This window comes from Bos javanicus, chromosome 9 (assembly GCF_032452875.1).
Source record: "Bos javanicus breed banteng chromosome 9, ARS-OSU_banteng_1.0, whole genome shotgun sequence".
In the NCBI taxonomy this organism is placed as follows: domain Eukaryota; kingdom Metazoa; phylum Chordata; class Mammalia; order Artiodactyla; family Bovidae; genus Bos; species Bos javanicus.
Window position 1 is genome coordinate 70,652,755 of NC_083876.1, and position 8,234 is coordinate 70,660,988.

Below are 8,234 nucleotides of genomic sequence, written 5' to 3' on the forward strand. Positions count from 1 at the left end.
TTACTCTGAAAATAAGCTAGTGGTTGATGAACTATCCTTAAAAGTTCCCCACTTAAAATAGCTTTCAAGGCTTTCCTAAACCAAGGGTAAAATAAAGTATAAATCAAAGTGTTCATGGCTGAGTTGTAATAGGAACCCCAACAGCAAATCTCATAAATATAGGGAGGGTTTATGAAATCCATAAAGGTATCAATTAGTATATCAACTGTATATGGTAACCATGAAATCATAAATGCTACTACTGTGACCCAGTGTTTTAGCTGCTTTTCTCTCTCTCTTGGCCACTCTGGATTTGTAACTCTCTGATTCTGCTTGCTACCAGTATTTTCAATTTTTAGAGCTTGTTGTTTACTGCTGCTAAGTCACTTCAGTCGTGTCCAACTCTGTGCAACCCCAGAGATGGCAGCCCACCAGGCTCCCCTGTCCCTGGGATTCTCCAGGCAAGAACATTGGAGTGAGTTGCCATTTCCTTCTCCAATGCAGGAAAGTGAAAAGTAAAAGTGAAGTCGCTCAGTCGTGTCCGACTCTTAGCGAACCCATGGACTGCAGCCTACCAGGCTCCTCCAATATGGGATTTTCCAGGCAAGAGTACTGGAGTGGGGTGCCATTGCCTTCTCTGTGTTGTTTAGCTATTTAAAAGAATCTTGCCATACAGAATTATCATAACAATGGTAGGTATAAAAAATAACAAAACACTTAACAAAACCCATATACAGTTGAGAGCACTTACTAATTCCTCCATCCCATCATCACTGACACCTGTGTAGGACACAGCTCCACTGTACACAATGGGTAGAATCCAGGAGATGCTGATGCATAACCCTGACACAGACACCTTGAATTTGGGGGGATAGACCAGGGGATCAGTAACAGCAACATACCTGTCGATGGAGATAAAGCACAAGTGGAAGAGAAAAGAGTAACAAAATGCCACATCACAGGAACTGTGAAGCACACAAAATCTGGCTCCAAAGTACCAGCAGCTCTCCACGGACCTGACCATGCTGAAGAGCATCACAGTCACTCCACACAGGCCAAAGAGGCGATCAAGAAATTGGCTAGAGAATGCAGCTGCTTGAAGTGAAGAACTGAAGTCTGAAATCATCACCAAGAAGTTTCCAAAGATAGCCAATAAAGACCCAAAGGAGATTTAATACAAGATCTGTTCACATTCTCATGGCAGAGCTGCACGGTTTCAGGTTGGGAAAGATTGCTGGCCATGGTTCTGCAGTTGGATGCTTGCTTTGTTTCTGCTTTTCAGAAAAATGGTCTTCAATTCTGAAAATTAAAATAAAATAAAATAAAACTGCATTCTTGAGTACTACTTTTAAAAACTGTCTCATATTTTGTCCTTTTCCCGTTTTGTTATGAGAGAAACTAAAAGAATTTTTAAAACTCAGGAATACATTCTTACTATGTTCACATAATATTTCTATACCTAAATCTCCTAGATAGTTAACTCTAAGCAAATCTACTATGATTTTTCATCAGTCCAGAAAACACATTGCCTCATAATTGAAGAAATTTAATTTAATTACTTGGTCCTTTATACTTGTGGATTTCTTCCTTACAAAGGATATGTGTGCATGCTTAGTTGCTCAGTCACTCAATTGTCTCAACTCTTAACGACCCATGTCCTGTAGTCCACCAGGCTCCTCCAACCATGGCATTTTTCAGGCAAAAATACTGCAGTGAGTTGCAATTTCCTACTCCAGGGGATCTTCCTGACCCAGGGAATGAACTCATGTCTCCATCTCCAGCATTGGTAGGCAGATTCTTCACCACTGAGCCACCTGGGAACCCCCTTATAAAGGATAATCACATGCAACAATTGCATGTTTAAAAAGTCACATCTTGATAGACTTCCACCTTCACATCTGAGAAGTTAACACCCAGGATGCTTTAAGAAGCCAGCCAATAAACTTGGCCCATGATAAATTCCTCACAAGCAACCCCGGTGGTGTAAGGTATGACTCATGAAAGGAAACTTACTTTAGGTCATTATAATTAAAAAGTTCTACAGAACATATTTCTCTGAGCCCTGTTACTTTATCAAAATCCTTACAATTTTCACAACAGAGAAATTTCTTTTAATTCAACTGTTCTGAAATAGCCTTATCCTGTATTTGACAATAATGTTACCTATTCACTATTTATAAGACTGGTTGTGCAATTTGCAGGGTTGGGCAAAAGAAAAATGTGGAGATTTTATTCAAAAACATGAAAAATAGTGCCCTCAAAGTATCAAGCTTTTCCCCTTCTCTGCAGTTTCTCTCACCTACCAAGATGTTTGATTTTTGCTATGGAATTCCTCTCTCTCAGACATGCAGATATTAGCAGGGCAAGTGCAGGTCCTCAAAGGTGCCTGGAGACCCTGCTCTGTGACTCAGTGATCCAACCACTACCAGGTCCCCCTCCCACCAACCGCTGAAATAATAGTCCAGGCTCAGGTTGGAGTGAGGAAGCTGAGCCAGGTATCTGCCCTTCTCCTGGGCCTGCCACCTCAACCAAAGGCAGATAGACAACTCCCTGAGATGGCAGCCTCTACATCAGGAACCACACAGTACGTGAACTGGTGAAGGAGGGGCTTGGACTCCCTGAATCTCTCAAGTAACATGCTGTGCCCTACCAGCCTGAGATGGGATGACACTTGCCGTGCTTGCCCTGAGACTGCTCAGTGTACACCTGACCACAACCTTCCCCGCATCATATCCAGTCCTCATATAGGACGGAGAGGGGAGTGGCAGTGCTAGTAAGTCTGGGTGAGGAAGGAGAGGCTGAACTGGGCCCAAAGAGCCAAGGGGTTGGGGATCAGGTGGAAGAGAATCCCTCCCATGAAAACAATTATTCAATTAATCATCTACCAAATTCTTCTGGGGATTACTATCATTACTTTTTTTTCAATTCTCAAATATAACTTGATTTCTTCCCACTCTTATTTAGTAATCTTGCCTCCCCCTTTTTTGATAATATAACATACAGAATTTAAAGACTGAGAGGGTAGAGAGGTTTGGGGTGCATAATAGAAGCAAGAATCAAGGATGGTTCCAGGCTTTTAGCTTGCCAACAAGAAAGATGCAATAGGAGAAAGAGTACACTAGGGAGAAAGATGATGGGTTAAGTTGGGAGTGGTCAGAGGGACATAAAACTGAGGTTCTTTAGTGAGTGGTTTAGTCTGTAAATTTTTAGCTCAGAAAATAAACTTTGCCTGATATGATCACATGAAATTTTGAGAAGTAAATGTGTTTGCCTGCTATACACCTGTCATAAAGCCTAGGATATATATCTGATACTCAATAAACAATTGTTGACTAGTTTGGAAGGTATATAGTGAAAATAGAAGGACCTGGATGTGCACCAACTTCAAAGTTATGCCTACAAACAAATACAGATGAGAAAAGATGAAAAAGTGGTCCCACAGACTCCCACGGGATGAAAGTGGTTCGTGAAGGAGAGAATACCAGGAGTGTCAAAGGTTAGTGACAGGTCAGGTTAAATAAAAACTGAGAATTGTTTGTTGTCATTAAAAACTGGATCACTGCTGAACATGATTCTACCTCTTCTGGTGGAATATTAGAGATAGACTCCAATTGCAGCAGATTGAGAATTAATGGGAATGAGTAGGGAAGACAAAGACACCATGAGCCTATCAGGCTTCTCCATCCTTGGGATTTTCCAGGCAAGAGGACTCGAGTGGGGTGCCATTGCCTTCTCTACCAAACAGGATAGCATCTTCAAATCTCTGACTCTGACTCTTCCCTTATCTCCCTTTTTCATTTTTAATGACCCTTGTGATTACATTGAGCTCATCTGGATAGTCAAAAATAATCTTGCCATCTCAAAATCCTTAACCACATCTACAAAGTCCACTTAGCCACATAAGGGCCTTGTCCAGTTCACTTCAGAGATTAAGCTATCACTTTGCAACAGCAAATAAGTGATTAAGTCAAGTCAAGTGGAAGCAACTGCAAAAGCTGACATCCACAGGTTGTAAGGATTAGTATTAATACATTAAAAATCCCTTGATGGAATCCTTGTAGTGCAAGATGTGAACTTGGAAGGTTATTTTCAACAGTGATTACTAAGAGAGTTATTCTACAAAACAATCTTCACATTAAGTTAGATTATCATTATGTTTATTTGGCCAAAAACTTTTTTTCTTCTTAGACTTGAGCTTTTTCTCTAGTCACAGTCCTGCTGTGGCCACATTACTGGATTTTTATTACAAAGATATGACAGATTACAAGCAGTGAGAATCCATCCTTGGCTTTTTTTTCTTCAGTTAAGAATCATTTTGTATCTGACTGGATACCAACAAACAGAAAATGAAACACACATTAGAGCAACTGGAAAAGGATGAATTACATATGGGAAAGCATTAAAAATGCCATGGTATTTAGACACACCCTCCTTTCTGAGCTTCTACAACTATCAGTGCTGGTAGAGAAAAGATCATTCTCTTCTCAGGATGTTGTCACTGGGAGAAGAGTGCAGTGTCTCTCCATCCACGTGAGAAACGTCTATAAATCCTCTGAATACTGCTGCTGTGAGATTCTCACAGACAGAAGACTTCACATTCCCATCTGTAGTGGGCTCAATGCTGTACCCCATCCCCACAAGGAATATGCCCATGTTCTAACCCCCAGAGCCAGCTCTTCTTTGGAAAAGATGCCTTCATGAGTTTAATAAGATGAGATCATCCTGTACTACATGGATGGGCACTAAATCCAAGAGTAGTGTCCTCAGACAAAAGTTGAGAAAAAGAAGAGAGAAGATGGCTTTGTGAAGATGGAGCCAGAGATTGGAATGATACTGCTACAAGCCAAGGAATGCTGGAGTCATCAGAAGCTGGAATAGAATGACTCTACCCAGAGCCTTGGGAGGGGAGCATGGCCCTCTCAGTGCTCTGTCAAGACCTCTAAAATCAGAGGTTTGGATTTCAGACCTCTAGTGTACAGGACTATGAGAGAATACATTTCTGGAGAGAACAAAGACAGCAAGATTGTGGTCATTCGTTACAGCAGTCCTAGAAAAGAAAACACTCTCCTGGGTACTTTCCATTTCAGTGGTAGAATGGTTGGTGAAGAAGAAATTTCAGCAAAAAATCAAGGAATGAAAATCAACACAATCGTTCAAAAAACCAGATTTTAGAGCTTTGAAAGCAAATTATAAATAATGTGAGCTTCTACCATCAGCCATTTAGCAGTCATCAACCTTATATTGTAGGTATAATTTAACTCATTTTAAAAATAAAGTACATTTTAGAGGAGTTCTAGGTTCAAACCATGGGGCTTCCCTGGTAGCTCAGCTGGTAAAGAACATGCCTACAATGCAGGAGACCATGATTCTATCCCTGGGTCAGAAAGATCTCTTGGAGAAGGGATAGGCTTACTCCAGTATTCTTGGGCTTTCCCTGGTGGCTCAGATGGTAAAGAATCTGCCTGCAATGCAGGAGACCTGAGTTTGATCCCTGGGTCGGGAAGATCCCCTGGAGAATGGAACGGCTACTCACGCCAGTATTCTTGCTTGGAGAATTCCATGGACAGAGGAGCCTCGCAGGCTACAGTCCATGGGGATGCAGAGTCTGACATGACTGAGCGAATTTCCCTTTCACTTCAGTTTCAGGTTCAAAACAAAATTGTGCGGAAGGTACAGAAATTTCCCCTGTGCAGCCTACCCCCATGGAAGCACATCCTCCCCCACTTCAATATCCAGCCAATTTTGAAACTAGACAAGTTAATTTCAGTGACAGAGACGAAAGAGGAATTCAGGTTCAGTCCAAACCCCGTGCTCGTTTCATTCTCCTCACTATGCTGAATGTCAGAACCACCTCCACCAATAAGTCAGTCAAGGCCAGAGAGGTGATGAGGAACTTAATTAGAGTGGACAACTGTTTGAGATGAGACCAGTGAGTACAGCTCCTTATACTGTGGAGAGCTTTATTATCAATTGCATTATTATTTGAAGAGAACTTCTGTAATTCTTCTCTCATTGTGTTTGACTTCTATTTTTTTTTGTCATTTCTAAAAAGTAAGAGCTACAATACGTGTGTTTGGTATAAGCCATATGGGAGAATCATCTTCTAAGCTAAGAAGACAGTGTCCCTAGAGAATGATTATAGAGGGCTTTGAATCAGAAAGTGCCTGGATATGAGATCTTGGAAGACTTACCTGAAGTCTCCTGGCATCAGATTGCTCAGCTCTGACTTGGGAGTAATAATACCCACCATAAAGAATTGTGTGACTAGAGGTAAGGTAGGAAAGGATTTAACTTACGCTTAAACTGAATTACTATGTTACCAATAATATAGAATAGTACAGGTTAGTATAGTATACAAGAGTTAGAAATATAATAAGCATTAACAAAAATAATAAAACAAGTGCTGGATCTTTACTGCCAATTTACAACTCCACTCCTAAGGACTGAGTAGAATGATGGTGCTGACATTTAAGGTGGGTGAGGAGAATAGTAATGAATTCCAGCAAGCAAGAGGTGAAAGGTGATTTGCATTTGGCATTCTAGAGCAAGTGAGCCTGAAAGGCTGGTGTTGGTGATGATATAACTAAACTGGAGGGATTTCAGGTTTTAGTACAAGTCCACATTCTAAAAATTCTAAAATCGATAACATTGTAAGTTTATGTCTAATTAATTTGGTGACAAACACTGACATAAGGCTATTTCTAATGTTTATTTTTTAATCAGTCTATCTGAATATTCATGCAGATATATCAATATTGTGTTGAATATCTGATTATTGGTGCAGAAATAATAATGTGTTGATGACAAATGCTTCACACACTTCATTGGTTTAGTCCAAACATTTAATGGATATGCCTTTTAAATGAAAAAGAAAAAAATTTGATTACTTACAAGTCTTGGGACTTTTAGATAAAAGATTGTAGCTGGTAAATGACAAGTCCTAAGTAAGGACAGAGGCAGATTGCAGGTGATATCCTAGAAGGAGAGAATTTCTAGAAACTGTTAGAGGCAGATTAGCACTTGGTCAAGAGCGTGGACTCTGGGGTCTTCCAGTGATTGTTCAGTGTGAGGAATTTGCCTGCCAGTGCAGGGGACGCAGTTTCCATCCCTGATCCAGGAAGATCCCACAAACCTAGGAGCCACTGAGCCCGTGTGCCACACTATTGAGCCTGTGCTCTAGACCGTGGGAACTACAACTACTGAGCTCCTGCCGTGCAACTACCGAGGCTCCCGAATCTAAAGCCCGTGTTCCTTAACAACAGAAGACACCGCAATGAGAAGCCCTCGAACCACAGGAGAGTAGCCCTGCTTGCTACAACTAGAGACAAGCCCACACAGCAGGGAAGACCCAGAAGAGCCTAAAATAAGTAGATAAATAAAACTGTTTTTAAAAAGGCATGGGCTCTGCCTAGGGTTGAATCCAGGCTCTCCCCAACTTTGTAACTGACCAAGGACTCGGTTTTTCAGCTGTGAAATGGGGATAATAATATTCCCTTCAACAGAAGGTTATTATGACAACTTAACTAGCACGTGTTTACACTTTAAATGTTTAAGATCTATATATGTTGAGAGTAGTTCTGGAGAGAATGATAGAGTGCTGGGTATTAACATTAAGATGGAAGAAGGAAGAAGGACCCTGTGCCAGGTGACAGTATTGGAGAGAGACAAGACTGGTACAATCTGATGACCTTGAGGGTTTGAGGGAAGATGGAGTGTGAATTCTCCGCCACCACGAGGAACATGCAGGAAGCCCCCTCATGGCTCTGCTACTGGAAAGCAAAGTCCTCAGGTGACAACTAGGTTCCTAAATGGTGCAGAGAACCTACATAGAAGAAAACATGTTTGTAAAGTTATTTCTCAATATTTATTCATTTCAATGTTCACTTTTAATCTTAATTCAATTATATTGAAAAGCCAGTCTGGGAATCAGTGCTGATCTACGGCCAACTCCTCATCGATCAGAGGAAAAGGAGAAAAATAAGGCAAAGAGATGTGTGTCTCATATTGTTTGTTCAATTTATAGAACTGCCATTTATTTTTAAATGATGTGTTTCCTATAATATTAATATCAAAACATGGTAAAGAATTCACCTACAATGCAGGAGACCCAGGTTTGATCTCTGGGTCGGGAAGATCCCCTGGAGAAGAAAATGGCAACCCACTCCAGGATTCTTGCCTGGAGAATTCCATGGACAGAGTAACCTAGCAGGTTACAGTCTATAGGGTCAAAAAGAGTCATTCATGACTGAGCAAAA

At 40.9% G+C, this 8,234-nt stretch overlaps 1 pseudogene; it reads right to left on the reverse strand.

Annotated features, from left to right (window-relative positions):
• LOC133254443 (trace amine-associated receptor 8-like) lies at window positions 1–1,270 on the reverse strand (annotated as a pseudogene).
• Between the last annotated feature and the right edge of the window lie 6,964 nt (window positions 1,271–8,234).